This window comes from Saimiri boliviensis, chromosome 16 (assembly GCF_048565385.1).
Source record: "Saimiri boliviensis isolate mSaiBol1 chromosome 16, mSaiBol1.pri, whole genome shotgun sequence".
NCBI classification, from domain to species: Eukaryota; Metazoa; Chordata; class Mammalia; order Primates; family Cebidae; genus Saimiri; species Saimiri boliviensis.
The window spans coordinates 14,238,044-14,256,641 of record NC_133464.1 but is presented as its reverse complement, the minus strand read 5'-3'; the positions used below and the strand labels follow the sequence as shown (position 1 = coordinate 14,256,641).

The following is an 18,598-nucleotide window of genomic DNA, read 5'->3' as shown; positions in this document are numbered from 1 at the left end:
TTTTGTGTGAGCATAAGCTTTCATTTCTCTAGGGTTTAAATACCTAGGAGAGGGATTAATGGGTTATATGAAGTGTGTGTTTAACTTTGTAAGAACTGCCAAACTTCCAGCCCAAGCAACAAAGCAAGACCCAGTCTGATATAGTTTGGATGTTGTCCCTATCCAAATCTCATGTTGAGATGTAATCCCTAGTGTTTGAGATGGGGCCCGGTGGGAGGTCACTGGATCATGTGGGCAGATTTCTCATGAATGGTTAAATATTACTCTCTTGGTACTGTCCTTGCAAGATCTGGTCGTTTAAAAGTGTGTGAAAGAAAAATATCTTGGGGCCCCCAAATCACTAAGCTAAAGGGAAAAGTCAAGCTGGGAACTTCTTAGGACAAACCTGTCTCCCATTCTATTAAAAATCTCCCCTCTGCTCACTAAGATAAATGCATATCTGATTGCCTTCTTTGGAGAGGCTGATCAGAATCTCAGAAGGATGCAACCATTTATCTCTTACCTACCTATGACCTGGAAGACCCCTCCTCACTTTGAGTAGTCCCATCTTTCTGGACCGAACCAGTGTTCATCTTACATATGTTGATTGATGTCTCAGGTCTCCCTAAAATGTATAAAAGCATATTGTGCTCTGACCATCTTGGCCACACGTCATCAGGACCTCCTGAGGCTGTGTCACCACTGCGTGTTCTCAACCTTGCCAAAAATAAACGTTCTAAATTAACTGAGACCTGTCTCAAATTTTTGGGTTCAAATTTTGGAAACCATGAAGGGATTCTGAGTGGAGATGCCTCTGACCTTTGACAAATCTCCTATTGGTTCTTGGTACCAGCATGAGCTAACTTTATAACTCAAACCATTAGGACAATTTGCTGAGGTCTGGGAGTACCCCCTCCAGAGAATTCCTGATCTCCCAAAATTTGGTCGAGATCTAAAGTTTATTTCGCTGTAAAACTCGCTTTTTTTGGGGTTTTACTTGCTTGCAACAAGGAAGGCAAGTTTTTCCTGCTTACATAATGGTGGAAGGCAGGTAACTCCTTTATGGAGTTTAAGCCCACTTCCAACAAGAAAGATGAGGTTTTTCTCCTGCGTCTAGGGTGGTAGAGAGCTGTCTTCAGCCTGAGACCCAACCCTAGGGGCAAGAAAGTGAATTGGGGTTTGTCTTGGCTAAAGTTAAGATTAACAACCAGCTTGTCTTAATTTCTCCTTGCCACTAGAGCGCTCAGTAGTCATATGAGTTGTGCAATCATTTGTTTTGCTTAACTGGTTTGTTGTTATTGTTCGCTTCTCTTCTGGTTGTTTCAGTCTTTTCCGCATTGGGTTTGATCCACTCTATCTGGCATGCTCGAATCAAAAGGAAAGTTCCAAATTATGGGGAACAAGGCCTCTGAAGTGACTAAATTCCCACACATATACACACAAAAAGGGCGGTATGGTGAGGGAGAAAAACAGCCAGCAAAAGGAAACAAAAAAAATTAAATTAAATTAAAAAAAGAGGAAAGATTTTAGATTTTGATTACTAAGGGGCTTTATTTACATAACAAGACCACCTTTTTGCTAGCCAGGCCAAACTAAGGGAGCAATGGCTGTACTTTTGAAATAGCAGCAATTTGTCCTAGCTAAAATATGGTAATGAGATTTAAAAAGATTTTTTAAAAGAAGCTCAATGATTAAAAGTCAGCTTAATTAAAAGCTAACAGCCAAGAAGTGTGTGTGTATGTGTACATATGTGTGTGTGTATTTAAAAGGCCTTCATGTTGTTGTTTTTAGTTTTCTCCTAGGACCTTGTCTTTTTTATCAGCAAATGTTTTTTTCTTCTCAGTTGACTGAATTCTGTTTTCTTCATTTACTTCTGCTGTGTCTCCTTTCTCTTGCACTCTCTGTTGCATGAGTGACCTAAAATAGTTTGTAATAGCCTGGGGTTCCTTAAAGAAAACTGAGAAGGCACCAGACTCTTTTTTGGAGGGAGAAACTTGTTTTTCCTTATGGAACCCCAAGAATGTAAACAGGTAAGTTCACCTGAGCTCTTAAAACTGCTTACTTCTGTATTGTGTTACCTGGCGTGTTTTTTTTTTTTTTTTTTTTTTTTTTTTTTTTTTTTTTTTTCAACTGAAATAGTTACTGCCATAGAGGTTACTCATGGGTTTTTAAGGAAGAGTGTGGTTTAGACACTTAGAAATGTCTTTGTTAAAAATTGTATTTTTCTTTAAGTGTACCGTAAGAACATCACATGGTCTAGCCTCATAATAATTCTCCCTTTTTGGAGACCCAGGATTCAATGTGGGCTCTGCCCAGAGCTCAGAGACCCAGTTAAAAGATAGGTAGTCCCGATCTAAATAAAACTGGTCTCCTTATACAATCCTCTGATAGATTTCTATAACTTTATGTTTGATTTGGCATTCGTCCTTAATCTCCCTCTAGCACCACCAGACTTTTTCTCTCTGTACCTTAAGATGTAAGTTTTGCTATTTGATTTTCACCTGAGTGTTTTCCTTTAATATATAAATTTAAGGCTATTTCACTGACAACTGCCTAGTGTTGTGAAACAGGTTTAAAAAAGTTTTTATTTTATAAATCTATAAAATGTAGATCTATAAGACTGTATTTTTTATAAATCAATAATATTCTATTGGCATGCCTAATGTGTCTATGTATTTATGTGTTGTGTATACAATGTTTTACTACTGAAAATATATAAAAAAGCTCTAATTGGCTTAAGAAAACAAAAGCACTGGAATCAAATACTTTATCGGAGAAAAAGGAAAGATTAGTCAAATGCGTTTTCCAGTTTAACTAAAATCTTTAATAAATAAGCAAAATTTTATTTATTGATAAAGTAATATTATAAGTGTCTTAAGAATTGCCAGTGTACATTTTTGTTTGCATTTATTAATCAAGCAGTTTCATACTTATCCCTGCCAGATACTATAAAGTATCAAAATTTCGCATAGAGGTTTCAAAACTATAAACCCAGCTCAGAACAAAATGATCTTTGCTTATGTAATCTTTAATAAGTAAGACATTGATATTTGTTTAATAAAAATAGCTTCATCTTAAATTTAGTAAGATTACCATAACTTCTTATGGCTTTAGGTGGCCTAGTCCACAGGCAGTAAGGTTTGTTATCATCTTTGTTTCAAGCTAAACTATAAACTAAGCTCCTCCCAAAGTTAGTTTGGCCTATGCCCAGGAATGAGAAAGGACAGCTTGGAAGTTAAAAGCAAGATAGAGTCAGTTAGGTCAAATCTTTTTCACTGTCTCAGTTATAATTTTGCAAAGGCAATTCCATAACTTTAAATGATGACTATCACAGTTTTCATAAACAATCTAGGTAAACAATTAAAATAAAATAATTAGGTAAATGTAATAGGACAAATACTTGTAGACAAATTCATAATTTAGAATCAAGTTAAATTATAAATATTTTATTACTAGGGTGTTTTCCAATGAAAATATATTTGTAGGAAAACATTCTTTCTTAAAAAGAGGATGTCCTGGCCGGGCGCGGTGGCTCAAGCCTGTAATCCCAGCACTTTGGGAGGCCGAGGCGGGTGGATCACGAGGTCGAGAGATCGAGACCAACCTGGTCAACATGGTGAAACCCTGTCTCTACTAAAAATACAAAAAAAAATTAGCTGGGCATGGTGGTGCGTGCCTATAATCCCAGCTACTCAGGAGGCTGAGGCAGGAGAATTGCCTGAACCCGGGAGGCGGAGGTTGCGGTGAGCCGAGATCGCGCCATTGCACTCCAGCCTGGGTAACGAGCGAAACTCCGTCTCAAAAAAAAAAAAAAAAAAAAAAAGAAGAGGATGTCCTTTTAAAAAAGGTGAACAATTTTTCGTCTAATTCAAAGCTTATTTAAAGGTCATATATAAAACAAGGTAAAAGGAACCAGGAAATAAAAGAGATGTAAAGAAAGTTATAAAAATAAAAAGGATTTTGTTTGTTTGTTTGTTTGTTTGTTTTTGGTGACGAACTTCAAGAGAAATAATTTCATATGAGAAAGAATCTTGTATGATAAATTTAGTCCTAGAGTAAAATGACTGTTGTTTAAGAAAGAGAGATGTTCAGGACAAACCAGAAAGTCAAAGCATGTGATGAACAGTCTGTGTAAATCACAATAAGAGGATTTATATATTTTTAAAAGCCAAAAACTTTTATGTGATCAAGTTGTCACATTATTATTAAGTTTTGGTTTGCTTAGGGAAAAAAATTGAGATTTGAAAATTTTTTTTCATTAAGATTATCACATCCACGTATCTTTCTGTATGCACTTTCAAAGTCCTTGTGACATTGAGTTACAGGGCTTTGACTCCTGGGTCTAAAAAAGACATCAAGTCCTGCTAAATTTTAAATGCTGACAGTAATTGAAGACCTATCTTCAGGCCCAGTAGAAGATACCAATCAAAATAAACTGTATTCCTGAAACACAGGGCCAAAAGTTAAAGCTATTTAACTCCTGAAGGCCCAGGGACTATCGTGGAAGAGGTGGACAAGTAAGATTGTGTGGGCTGATTTTGAGAGATAAAATATGTTCAGTTTCTCTATAAATTAATCATTAATGTCAAAGGCACACTGATGCAAACCAGCGTATGGGCCCCTATGTCAGATTAACAAGGTTTTTTTGAAGCATTAACCAACTCCTTAATACAGGCCACCATGCCAGCTGATTTCTGTATTTTACTGATAAAAACATACTGATGAACATACTTGGATCTAAATTTTTTTTGTATATTCTAAATGTTTCCCTAGGACAGATCCTGAGAATTATAATTGTTCTTTCAAATTGAATATTTTTAAGGTTTTTAAAAAAATGCATGATGCCAAACTATCCTACAGAAAGTCTATTAAACACTCATCACAGGCCAGGCATGGTGGCTCACGCCTGTAATCCTGTCACTTTAGGAGGTGGAAGCAGGTAGATCACTTGAGCTCAGGAGTTCAAGACCAGCTTGCCAACATGGTAAAACCCCATCTCTACAAAACATATAAAAATATTAGCCAAGAGTGGTGGGATATGCCTGTAGTCCCACCTACTTGAGGGGCTGAAGCGGAAGGATTGCTTGAACCTGGGAGATCAAGGCTTGCGGAGAGCTGAGATCACATCACTGCACTCCAGCCTGGGTGACAAAATAAGATTCCATCTCAAAAACGAACACAAAAAACAAAAAAGCACTCATGATCAGGATGTGAAATAAGTTGGGTATTACCATTGTTTTCTTAGTAGTTTAAAAAAATTTTTTTTGGTTTTCTTATAAACTATGTTAATTATGTTAATACAATAAGGCTGAATATTTAAATGCACTTTGCCATTCATATGTCTTTTTTTGGTGTGTGATTGTCTCTTTATGTCCTTTGTGCATTTTTATATAGGAACAGATCATCTGTTTCTTACTATTGTGAAATAACTTAATTTTATTGCAAGTGTTTACCTCCCAGAGTTTTACTTCAATGTATCTAAATTGTGTGGGTGCCTTTTGAGTCTTTTACTATAAACATTATAAACCATGAATCCAGATTTACAAAATAAAAATAAACAACAAATAATTGTTTAATAATTATGTCCCAAATAAACATGGGACATACCTATACTAAAAATGTGTTTGCTATTTAACTGAAATTTATTGTTTTGTTTTGTTTTGAGAGAGTCTTGCTCTGTTGCCCAGGCTGAAGTGCAGTAGTGCGATATTGGTTCACTGCAACCTCTGCCTCCCAGGTTCAACTGATTCTCCTGCCTCACCCTCCTGAGTAGCTCGGATTACATGCATGTGCCACCATGCCTGGATAATTTTTGTATTTTTAGTAGAGATAGGTTTTCACCATGTTAGCCAGGTTTGTCTTGAACTCCTACAGGTGATCCGCTTATCTCAGCCTCCCAGAGTGCTGAGATTACAGGCATGAGCCACTATGCCCGGCCTTTTCTGAAATTTAAATGTAATTGATAATGCTGTATTCTAACAACCCCAGCTAGAGGCCACAACTATAGTGGAGTGTGTCTGAATTGGGTATTAGGTTTTAAAGTCAGCACATTTGGCAAAAATTGTGAAAGCCAAAAGTTCCCTTAAAAGTTCTTTAAATGGCTTTCAATATGCGGTATGCTTGGAGTTTTGCCTTCCATTCTGTATGGTAATTCTCATGCACAACAAAGTTAAGAACCTCTCAGGGAATAAAAGGTCATTCAAATCATCTCGTTCTCATGACCACAGATATGGAGAGGAAAAACATGGGGAAGTCAACATGTTCCTGCTCGCTTGCAGGGTTTATTATGTTTGATATCAGGTGTCTAAAATGTTTAAACAAGTATTTATTGGTAGTTGTGCTGGTTAAACAAGATACAATAGTGAAGTTCCTCTCACATAGGCATAATGTTCTTAAGTCAGCTCTCAAGAAAAACATGACCACAGTGAGACTCTGCCGAGTTATTTTTATACGTTATTCTTCAATCCATGCTCCCCAAATCCCTCAGTCTAAATTTTATTTTCAACAAACATCCTACCCTCAAATTACTTCTAGATATTTTTCTTTTGGTAGAACTTGTGTATTTTGGATCATTCAGTAGCTACTTGAGAGCAGTGGTGGTGAAGGCCTCACATCTCTCCTGGGGCAATAGTATCCTGTTCTGGGTCTGTTGTTTCTTTTTACGGATGCTTTTCCAAAAAGTTTGCCCAACATTTTATTTCAGTGAAATATACCTAGTGATATTCAGAAGTCTCAAAGCAATCATTAACCTGGAGTCCAAAACAAAATGTACAGGATGATGTATTTATTTCTCTTGAGCACTGTTCATAAATGACTTTAAAATCTTACTTATTTCTAGAACATTCAAAACACTCCCATGAAACAAAAAAATTGTAATCCTAGCCAAAGCTCATTTTAATAGGATTTGGACTGTAAAAAAGACACTGTCAGATTGTCTACATTTTATTCAATATATCTATACAGTTATATATATATATATATATATATATATATATATATATATTCAGTATATTTATATTAATACATGCATAAAAATGTTCACTTAGACTTTCATCTTACATGTTAGATATATTGCTTTTGTTGGTTAATGTTACCTAAGCACACTGACCTTTTATGTCTGGTATAAAAGAATCACCTGGCTTTGTTCATATTGCCGTGGTCTCTGGGAAATCTTGTTCACTTTTGGACAGATTGACAGGACAAGGAGCAACTCAAACATTCACAAATAAATATATATAAATATACATTCCATTATATGTATACATATATGCATATAAAATATATGCAATACATATATATTTGAAGTTTTTATTTATCATAAATTCAAATGCACAAAAATAGACGGAATGGTATAATCAACTTCCATGTACCCAATACTCAATTTCAGTGATTATCAGCTTTTTCACAATAATTATATCTATTTTAGTAAACTCTTTTACAGTATAACATACATACGGAAAAATATACAGATCATAAATGTACAGCTCAATGAACTATTACAAAGTGACCACACCCAGATAACCACCACTCAGATCAAGACATAAACTTTACCAGCAATGCAGAAGCCCCAGGCTCTCCTACTCACTACATCCTTACAGCTCCCACAAGGAAACTACTATCTTGACTTCTAACATTGCAGATTCATTTTGCCTGTGTTTGAACTTTATATAAATGGAATCATACAATTGTTCTTTTTGTTTAATTTCTTTTGCTTAACATCATATTTATGAGATGGATACATGTGGTTGTGCTTAAATAGTAATTTTATGGAACTACACTACAAATTCTTTATCCATTTTACAATAGATGGGCATTTGAGTTCTGTTTTGATCAACATATATTTTAGTGAATACATGTAGGCATTATAGCTAGGAGTGGAATTTCTGGGTTATGGAATATGTGTGCTAAACAATTGTCCACAAACTTACACTCCTATCAGCAGTATATAAGCATTCTTTTTTTTTTTTTTTTTTTTTTTTTTTTTTTTTTTTTGAGACAGAGTTTCGCTGTTGTTACCCAGGCTGGAGTGCAATGGCACGATCTTGGCTCACCACAACCTCCCCCTCCTGGGTTCAAGCAATTCTCCTGCCTCAGCCTCCCGAGTAGCTGGGACTACAGGCGTGCACCACCATGCCCAGCTAATTTTTGTATTTTTAGTAGAGACGGGGTTTCACCTTGCTGACCAAGATGGTCTCGATCTCTTGACCTTGTGGTCCACCCGCTCGGCCTCCCAAAGTGCTGGGATTATAGGCGTGAGCCACCGCGCCCGGCCCAGTATGTAAGCATTCTAATTGTTCCACATCCTTGTCAGCACTGGAATTGTCAGTCTTTCCAATTTTAACTATTTTAATGCTTGTATTGCTGCATCTCATTGAGGTTTCAATTTGTAGTTTCTTGATAAGTAATGAGATTGAACATGTTTTCATTTTTGTTGACCATTGGCTATCTACAGAAGGAGAATATTTGCTGGATAGATTTAAGTAGCTGTTCTCTGGATTATCATTGTTGTTTTAACAACTTCATTGAGCTATAATTTATATACCATGCAATTCACTCATTTTAAGTGTTCAGTGATTTTTAGTAAATTTATCAAGCTGTGTGATCATCACAGTCATACAGTTTTTAGGACATTTCTATCACCCCTCAATAAGACCTCTCATGCCCTTTAACATTTAACCCCCCTTTCCACACTCACCTTCAGGAAACCATTCACCTCTTTTCTCACTCTATACATTTGCCTTTTCTGACTCTTCTAAGCTTTCTTTTTCATAAATTAATAAATTGTAATGTTATTTATCCATCAGTTTCTGTCTGTGGCTAATATAAATTCACCCTTGAAAGATAGGTCTGTTTTTAGTGTCCTAACAAGTAAGCTGTCTTCAGCTCTTGAATTCTCCTGGATTCTCCAGCATCAATGCTCTTTAGCTAAAGACTGCCAGGAACACACTTGTAGTTGGGTTTATTTCCTTGTTGCAGCAAGCGAGAATGCACACCATGAGGAGTCATGGGACATTCTCAGTAAGAGGGGGTTGGAAAGAAATTTGTAAGAATTGAGCTTGTGTTTGGTGGTTTGGAGAGTGTTTTAAAGAAGTGAAGCTTTGCTCTGGATCAAATGCTGTCAGGAAGCAGGGGGTAATTCTTAAAATTGGATATCTAATAACTCTTATCTAGAAGGAGGGCAGACTAGTCTCAGGCTTATATTGTAATTGGTAAAGAAGCAGTAGTCACTCTTAGGCAAGATAGGGGATGTTTGGTCATTTTGTGGTTTGGACCATGTTCGGGTTTTGGTGGGTTGTTGAGACACGATAACAGAGGGTTACAGTGTTTTGTCTTGCTAAATCAGCACAGCCTTGTCTAATGTTCGTATTCTGTGAAATTGCTTATATTTGACAGGAGAATGCCAAGTCCTATGTGTAAGAACCAGGCCAACTCCTCATGTCAGTGGCTACTTTTCTCTTTCTCACCAAGATAATGACATCCAGTGGGGACCTTGTTTAGAGAGCCTCCAGCCACTCACTCCTCTGTACTATATAGTTTTGCCCTTTTTTGGACACTTCTACAGAAATACTAGATTACTGTGTAAATTCTAACATTCAACCTGAAATTATGACATTTTTTCTAGATTTATAAATGGTATGCATTTCATCTTATAAGTGAAGCAGTGAACAATAATATTAGCACTTCGTTTGCTTTCTTTCATGACTCTAGGAATCTTTTCAATGAAGCAATATTTGCAGTTCATATAGCTCACAAAATGTTTCAATGGAGAATATAAGAACTCTTATCAAAGTGTTTAAAGATAATTAAGTTAAAAATACATAAGAGACAAGAAAAAGTTAAGCAGAAAGTTGGTTTGTGGGCATAAATCCGGAGGAAGTAGAATTAGTTTTATGATTAGAATATATCCATCTACATCACAGAGCTGCACTCCTGTCTTTCCTGAGTGATACTTTGGTATTGGCTCTGTGGCTTTCATTTTTCCAGGTTCTGCTGGCCAAAATAATCCCTCTCTGGCTGCAACTTCTATGTTAGCTTATAAATAGCTTTTATATTAGCTAAGTTATGTTCTGAGAACCACTATTTATCTTAAAGCTTAACATTTTTTATACGTCGGCTTCAATCTACCATTAGTTGCATTTATTCTATTTATTTTGTTTTTGAGATGGAGTCTTGCTCTGATGCCCAGGCTGGAGTACAGTGGGATGATCTTGGCTCACTGCAGCCTCTGCATCCTGGGTTCAAACAATTCTCCTGTCTCAGCTTCCTGAGTAACTGGGATTACACATGTGTACCACCATGCCCAGCTAATTTTTGTATTTTTAGTAGAGACAGGGTTTCTCCATGTTGGCCAGGCAGATCTCGAACTCCTGACCTCAGGTGATCCACCCACATCAGCCTCCCAAAGTGCTAGGATTACAGGTGTGAGCCACTGTACCTAGCCACTAGTTGCATTTATAAGCCTATTGTTCAAGATAAATTTTATTTCCAATCTGTAGTGTTTACACTAAGAGGGAAAGAGGTGTAGGAGAGAAAAAACTTTTCCTCCCACTCTCTTAATTATGTACTTGGGGCCTGTAAATTAAGTTGATAAAAGACATACAATTAGCAGGAGAAAAAGCATACAAATTTTATTAATATTTTTATATCCATGGCAGCTTCACAGATAAGTGAAAACCGAAAGATGTGGTTAAATTTAGGAGCTTATATACCATTTTAACAAAGGGTAATAAATTGTAGAGAGGTGACTAGTCAAAGGAAAGGGACTTGGGCTCCTAAAGGCAGTAAATTATGGGAAGATGACTATGAAATGTATGTTAGATAAGAATTGAGTAGTAAGGTTTGTTAGGCAGATTCATTTTGGTGCCATCTCAGGTCTTTCTGGTAGAGGAGAAGGGAACACCTTTATAAATAAAACTGTATGTCATATTTCCAAAAGGAGATTTATTTTCTGCTTTTAGGCCAGAAGGAGAAAGGCAGAGAGCTTTTCCTGTGTCTACTGTTTCTCAATTGCCTTCAGCTCAAAATAATCTTTATGCCAAAGTGGCATATTTTGGGGTGGCATATTCTAATCCTCTCCAGGGGTGATCAGTAACTCATATCTATTGGGCTATCACAGTTTTATGTCAAAAAATGAAGGACCATGAGGTCATCTTTTTCTTCTGGGAAAATCTTAAAAGCCCATTCATGTAGAGGGATACAACTAGTGTTACTGAGGGTCTTGACTGTGCATTGTCCAGGTTCTTGGCATTTTGAACAAATAATTGGACAAAACACATGGCAAAGCAAGGAAAGAATGAAGCAACAAAAGCAGATTTATTGAAAGTGAAAGTACACTCCACAGTGTGAGAGTGAGCAGAGCAGCAGCTCAAGAGCCCCAGATGCAGAATCTTCTCAGGTCCAAATATCCCCTAGAAGTTTCTCATTGCCCACTTGGTGTTCACCTCATGTAAAGGAAGTGGTGGCCCACAATCAGTCTGATTGGTTGTGGAAAGCAACCAATCAGAGGCTGAAGTGAAGTTACAAAGGTCACACTCCTATGCAAACATCTGATTGGTTGCAGAAAGCAACTAATCAAAGGCTAAGATGAAGTTACAAAGTTGCACTTACATGCAAAGGAAGACTTGGCCGGCAATCAGTCTGACTGGTTGCAGACAGCAGCGGATCAGAGACAGAAGTGAAATTACAAAGTTACATTCTGATGCAAAGGTCTGATTGGTTGCAGAAACAAACAATCAGAGGTACTTTCAATTTCCCATCTGATACACAGAAAAGGTGAGGGTTTGCAAAGGGAGTAGCCTCTGGTCCTTTTGTTACTTAGGCATGGAAAATCAGGGTTTTCCTTTAAGTTTAGTTCTAGGAAGTCTGTGTGAAATGTCCTTAGGTTCCCTGCCTCCAGACCCTATTCTCCTGCCTCATCTCCCCACTGAGAGATGTGATCCCCATAAATCTTTATGGGAGACAGAGGGACTGATGGTCTTTTTTCTGTGCTGACTTGGAGCGTATCCCTACCTGTTGGAGATCACGGAACTCTTGCCCTACTCTGCCTAGTGAAGATGGGGTGGCTTCTTGATGGCCAGGGGTGGTGTCTTCACTTGGAACTGACTGGAAACCTTGTCACATGATTGTCTGAAGCTTGACAGTCTCTACTGCAAGAGGAAATGAATTTGGTTAAAAGATATAATGGGAACTTTGGAGGTGGATACCTATGCCATCAGGAATGTTTGTGATAGAAATGTACTAAAACATTTTGCTTAATTACTACAAAGGAAGTGATTCTATCCATTTGGAGGAAGTCAATTAAACTGCAAAAGAAAAAAAAATTTGTAAGTGGCTACTATTATTCCAGCCTATAGTAACTATGCAACAAAGACACCAAGGAAAATTGGTAGGCATTTACTTATCTTTTGGCTGTCTTCTAAACAGGTACTTCAGGTCTTCTATAGGTTCACAAGTGTAGTGACAGATGGGAACTTGAGATTCCTGCTCCAGGTCTTCTAGTATTGCTGTCTTGATCCTTGAAAGATGTACCTAGCTATCTAATCCTAGTACTTTGACTGCAGAAGGTGTGGCGAGTACCACTGAAAACAGTCCCTTCTATTTTGGTTGTAATTGCTGAGCTGGTGATCACTCCTTCCACGTTTTAACAAGTACCTTATCTCCTGGCCTGATTTTAGGTTGCTAGTTGTTCCCGGTGTGGGAAGCCTTTGAATTCCATTTTTGTAAAGCCTGCTGAAATTGTCCTAGGTTTGTTAGGTATTTTACTAAGTCAGCTCTTTCTGGATCAGTAATGAAATCATTAGTCAAGAATAATAAGATTCATATGCGCTTATATTAATTTTGGCTCTAGGTGTATTATGGATCCTTAAGAGGGTTATGGGCAGTAAGCTGACCCAAGTTTCTGATGTTTCCTTACATAGCTTAGCAACACTCGTTTGAGAGTTTGGTTAGCCCTTTCTCCCTTCCCAGAAGATTGAGGCCTCTATGCTACATGTAAATGATACTTGATTCCAAAAGCCTTTGCAAACCCTTGAGTTATTTGGGAAATAAAGGACAGGCCATTATCACTTTGGAGGTTCTGAGGTAACCCAAACCCAGGGATTATTTCTTTTAATAGAAACTTTATAACCTCATTAACCTTCTCTGTTGTGGTAGGGTAAGCTTCAACCCAACCAGTAAAGCTATCTATTAGTACTCACAAAAACACACATCCTCTGCAGGCTGGTATATAAAGTCTAACTGCCAGTCTTCCCCTGGATAACTTCCTCTCCTCTGCACTGGTTCTATTAGAGGAGGCATGTTGTTTCCTGGGTTGTTAAGCGCACACGGTGAGCAGTCTTGGCAGACCTGCTTAGCCTCTGAAGCCGTTAGACCCAGTAAAGAGCTGGTTGAACATGGCCAGAGTTGCATCCCTCCCCACATGGAAAGACACATGCATGGCTTTTGTAAATTTCCACTGGGCTGTCTGAGGGCGATGTATTTTTGACCCCATCTACTACTACCAGATTCCTTTCTTTTTTCTTTTTGTCCCCCTTGTTCGTTTATTATCTGTTCTTCCTGTAGTGTGTACTCAGGTTCTACTGGGGAATCATAGAAAGACAGCAGTGCTCGGATCTGTTGGGATTGCACCCTGAGGGCTGTGGCTTTGGCCTCTCTGTCAGCCTTTCTGTTCCCTTGTGCTATAGGGGTTAAGTCCCTTTGGGGCCCCACAGTGAATTACAGGATGGCCTTTGGCAAGTGTATTGCTTCCAATGGCTGGAGAATTTCAAGCCCATGCTTTATAGGGGACTGTTTGCTAGTTAGTAATCCCCTTTCTTTCCAGATTGTAGCGTGAGCATGAACTATAAGAAATGCATATTTAGACTCTATATAGATGTTAAGCTTTTTTCCTTGTCACAACATTAATGCTCAAGTAAGAGCAATGATTTCAGCCAAGGAGCAGTGGCTGGGCTTTGATAATTGTGTTATGATTTACTACTGCATATCCAGCTCAGTGCTGTGTCAAACCCCACTTGACACGAAACTGCTGCCATCTGTGAACCACTCGTCCTCAGAATCTGGGAGAGGCTGGTCTTGTAATGTAGGCCAGCTAACATTAAGTATGTGCAATGACCTGCTGGCAGAAATGATCAGTTATTGGGCCTGTGGGCAGCAATGAGGCTGGATTCCAAGTGTTGCAGGTTTAAGGGTTACATCTGGATTGTCTGGGAGCATGCTTGGTATTTGGCTAATCTTTCCCGTCATCCAGATATATCCCTTTATCTCTAAGACTGACTTAACCTGGCGAGGGGGTGAAAACTTCCAGTGGTTGGCTCAGGGCGATTTTAGTGGCTCCCTCCACTAACATAGCAGTGGCTGCTTCACCCATAGGCAACTTGGCCACCCCGAGGCCACTCCATCCAACTTCTTTGAAAAGTAGGTGGTTGGCCTGGGTTCTGATCCTAATTTCTGTGGAATACACCCACAGCTATTCCCTTCTTCTCTGCTACATACAAAGAGAAGGGCTCAGTTATATCTGGGATGCCAAGAACAGGAGCCTGGGTGAGAGCCTGTTTTAACTTGGCAAAGGCTTCTTTCATTTCTGGGGTTCATTGCATTAGCTCATTTTCAGGCCCCTTTGTTGCTTCATACAGGGCCTTTGCTATGAGTATGAAATTTGGTACCCATATTCTGCAAAGCCCCACCACTCCCAAAAAAGAACAAAGCTACTACTTGGTGTATGTGTTTTGGGGAGGGGGGTGGCAGGGGGCAAACCACATGTGGCTTGCACTCATTCTGGGGATATTTGTCAGGCTCTGGGTGTTAAGATTACCCTAAGTTTTGCATCCATTGAAGGGTAATCTGTGCCTTCTTGTTGGACACTTTGTATCCCCTGTCTGACCAGAAATTCAAAGTTTTTATAGCAGTTTGGTCAGAAACCTCCTGGGTTGGGTTACATACAAGAAGGTCATCCACATACTAGAGTATACTCCCGTTTTTCAATTTCAGATCCCTCAGATCCCTCTCTAAGGCTTGGACAAAGAAGTGGCGGCTATCCTCAACTCCCTGAGGGAGCACTGTCCAAGTACATTTTGTGTGTGTGTGTGTGTGTGTGTGTGTGTGTGTGTTTCTCTGCCTGTTTGATCAGGTCTTTATTCAGAAGAAGCTGTCCAAAATGATTTGACCTTTATGGAATAACCAAATTTAAGAGTTTATGCAGCAGGCTTCTTTTCCTCTGTAGTGGGTTCCTACTGGAGTCTTCTTCTGCCTCTTTTTTTTTTTTTTTTTTTGAGACGGAGTTTCGCTCTTGTTACCCAGGCTGGAGTGCAATGGCGCGATCTCGGCTCACTGCAACCTCCGCCTCCTGGGTTCAGGCAATTCTCCTGCCTCAGCCTCCTGAGTAGCTGGGATTACAGGCACGTGCCACCATGCCCAGCTAATTTTTTTGTATTTTTAGTAGAGACGGGGTTTCACCATGTTGACCAGGATGGTCTCGATCTTTCGACCTCGTGATCCACCCGCCTCGGCCTCCCAAAGTGCTGGGATTACAGGCTTGAGCCACCGCGCCCGGCCGCCTTCTGCTTCTTAACACCAACAGCAGCCTTCTTTCCTTTCTTACCTACTACAACAGGCTTCTTGCCTGCAACTCCCTTCTCATCTGATTTGGCTTCTAGTGCTGCTGCTGCCGCGGCCGCCTTATCCACCCGGAGCCTGTGATTCCTGGCCTGGCGAAGAATGGTGTTCCGGCGCATGGTCTTTGCGTATGGGTTTAGCTTCAACATGATTCTCAGGTTTTTCAGTGGGTTCTTCTTTAGGACTGCGATGAATCTTCTTGCGTGGTGCTCGAAGGGCTCGTTGGATCTCTGGGCTTTTCAAGATTCTGCTGAGATCTGTATTGATCATCTTGTGCATGGGGAGATTGTAATTACTCTTGAGGGAAGCAGCTTTAAGCCAAGTGCCATACAATTCATCTAACTTCCGGAAAGCACTTTCTGTCCAAATGCAGAAATGTCCCACGTGCCCACCAGGAGCAAGCTTCAAAATGTTCAGTTTGCTTACATTAAGTAGAGTAATTCCAGGGATGTTTCTGAAGGCCTTGATGATACCATTATCCTCATTGTAGATTATGCAGGGGCCTCTGCGCTGGATACAGTGACGGTTTCTCATTTTGCCCTTGCCAGCTCTCATTCGCTGAGAGGCATAGACCTTTTTGATATCATTCCAGGCTTTAAGTTTCTTAAGAAGCAAAACAGCCTCCTTGGTCTTCTTGTAGCCTTCAACTTTATCTTCGACTACCAAAGGAAGTTCAGGAACTTCCTCAATACGATGACCTTTAGACATGACCAGTGCTGGTAAGGCTGAGGCAGCCAGGGCAAAACAGATGGCATATCGTTTTTGGGTTGTGTTCACTCTACGATGCCAACGGCGCCAGGTTTTGGTTGGTGCAAACATTTGGCCTCCACGACACGTATTTCCAAAAGCACCCTGGCCAGAACGGTGAGTCCCACCACCTCGAACTCTGGGAATTCGAGCCACAGCTCTGCCAGTACCCCACGACTCAGCACTAGTCTGATGACCTGCTAATTCGCTGACAGCAGAGGGCTGTCTGTTGTTTTTGCGCGAGTTGGTGTGAACAAAGTTCACAATATCTGGTCGAATAGGAGCCTTGAATACAGCAGGCAAAGTGACATTTTTGCCAGATGACTCCTCCTTTTCAGAGTACACCGATATCAGCGGGCGAGCACACACCATGGCGGAGAGAGGAGACAGCCACCCCAAGTACATTATTGTTTTTCCCTGGTATTAGGATCTTCCCATTCGAAGGCAAAGAGGTATTGGGACTCTGGGGCCAGAGGAATGGAGAAGAAAGCATCTTTTAGGTCTAGGACTGAACCATTTTGCATCCCCTGGTACCTGAGCCATAAGGGTATATGGATCTGCCACCAGTGGGTGGATGGGAGTAACAGCCTCATTAATTATTCTGAGGTCATATACTAACTGGTATTCCCCCAAAGGCTTTAGAGCGGGTAAGATGGGGGTACTGCAGGGAGAATTACAGGGTTTTAGGAGACCATATAATAAGAAACACCTCAACTATGGGTCCTAGGCCTTTTCTTGCTTCCTGCTTAATTGAATATTGTTTTCGATCGGGAAAGTAGCTGAGGTCTTCAAACTGTATTTTGACTGGCCCTGCTGTTTTAGCCTTCTCTAGTTTTCCAGTATACCAATGCCAATGAGTTAAGCTGTTTATTAATGTCGTCTGGAACATTGTATTTTTGAACTACAGCAATTTCACTGGGTAATGCTTAAATTGTAGTAGTGTCCCTATTTTAACCATAATATCTCTTCCCAGCAGGGGGATTGGGCAGCTTGGTGCTACTAGGAATTCCTGTTGGAAGAGCTGTTTCTCCAATTGACAAATCAAAGGAGGAGTAAATAATCTTGTTTGTCAACCCTATCAAAAAGTGGGCAAAGGATATGAACAGACACTTCACAAAAGAAGATATTTATGTGGCCAACTAACATGAAAAAAAATGCTCATCATCACTGGTCGTTAGAGAAATGCAAATTAAAACCACAATGAGATACCATCTCATGCGAGTTAGAATGGTGATCATTGGAAAGTCAGAAAACAACAGGCTGGCGAGGCTGTGGAGAAAAAGGAACGCTTTTACACTGTTGGTGGGAGTGTAAATTAGTTTGGCCATTGTGGAAGACAGTATGGTGATTCCTCAAGGATCTAGAACCAGAAATACCATTTGATCCAGCAATTCCATTACTGGATATATAACCAAAGGATTATAAATCATTCTACTACAAAGACACATGTACATGTATGCTTATTGCAGCGCAATTTACAATAGCAAAGACTTGGATCCAACCCAAATGCCTATTAGTGATAGACTAGATAAAGAAAATATGGCACATATACACCATGGAATACTATGCAGTCATAAAAAAGAATTTCACATCCTTTGCAGGGACATGGATGAAGCTGGAAACCATCCTTCTCAGCAAACAAACACAGGAACAGAAAACCACACACTGCATGTTCTCACTCATAAATGGGAGCTGAACAATGAGAACACATTGACACAGGGAGGGGAACGTTACACACCAAGGTCTATTGCGGGGTGGGGAGCAAGGGGAGGAAGAGCCTTAGGACAAATACCTAATGCATGTGGGGCTTAAAACCTAGATCATGGGTTGATAGGTGCAGCAAACCATCATGGCACATCTATACTTATATAACAAACCTGCACATTCTGCATATGTATTCCTGAACTTAAAGTAACATTAAAAAAAAAAACAAAAAACAATGAACTTGTTTGTGGCTTCCCTTCCATTCTCATAACACTTATGGACTGGGAGGAAAACTTTCCTGTGTAAGCAGTAAGGACAGAGTAATTCCCCCTTGTCAAAAAGAAACTAAATTTGGGTATCCATGACGTTTAGAGTTAGCTGCGGCTCCTCAGTAGTAATTACAATGTTCCTGGACCAGGGCAGTGAGGAAGACCCTGGGCCCCTTGGGTCTTCATCTAGTTCCTCCTTTCACACTGCTAGAGTTTTGACTGACCCCCTCAGTGGGAGCACAGGCAGTCAATTCTCCAGTGCCAGGGCCACAACTGGTGCCTTTGAATTG

At 39.7% G+C, this 18,598-nt stretch overlaps 1 long non-coding RNA gene and 1 pseudogene across 2 annotated transcripts in view; one reads left to right on the top strand and one right to left on the bottom strand.

Annotated features, from left to right (window-relative positions):
• LOC141581591 (uncharacterized) overlaps positions 1–18,275 on the top strand; it is a 42,486-nt gene extending 24,211 nt beyond the window's left edge. For both annotated transcript variants that reach the window (XR_012514295.1, XR_012514296.1), the window contains exon 3: positions 17,309–18,275. This is a non-coding gene — a long non-coding RNA (uncharacterized LOC141581591). The remainder of the gene's footprint in view (positions 1–17,308) is intronic.
• Positions 15,634–16,723, bottom strand: LOC120365705 (large ribosomal subunit protein uL4 pseudogene; annotated as a pseudogene).
• Positions 18,276–18,598: the final 323 nt, after the last annotated feature.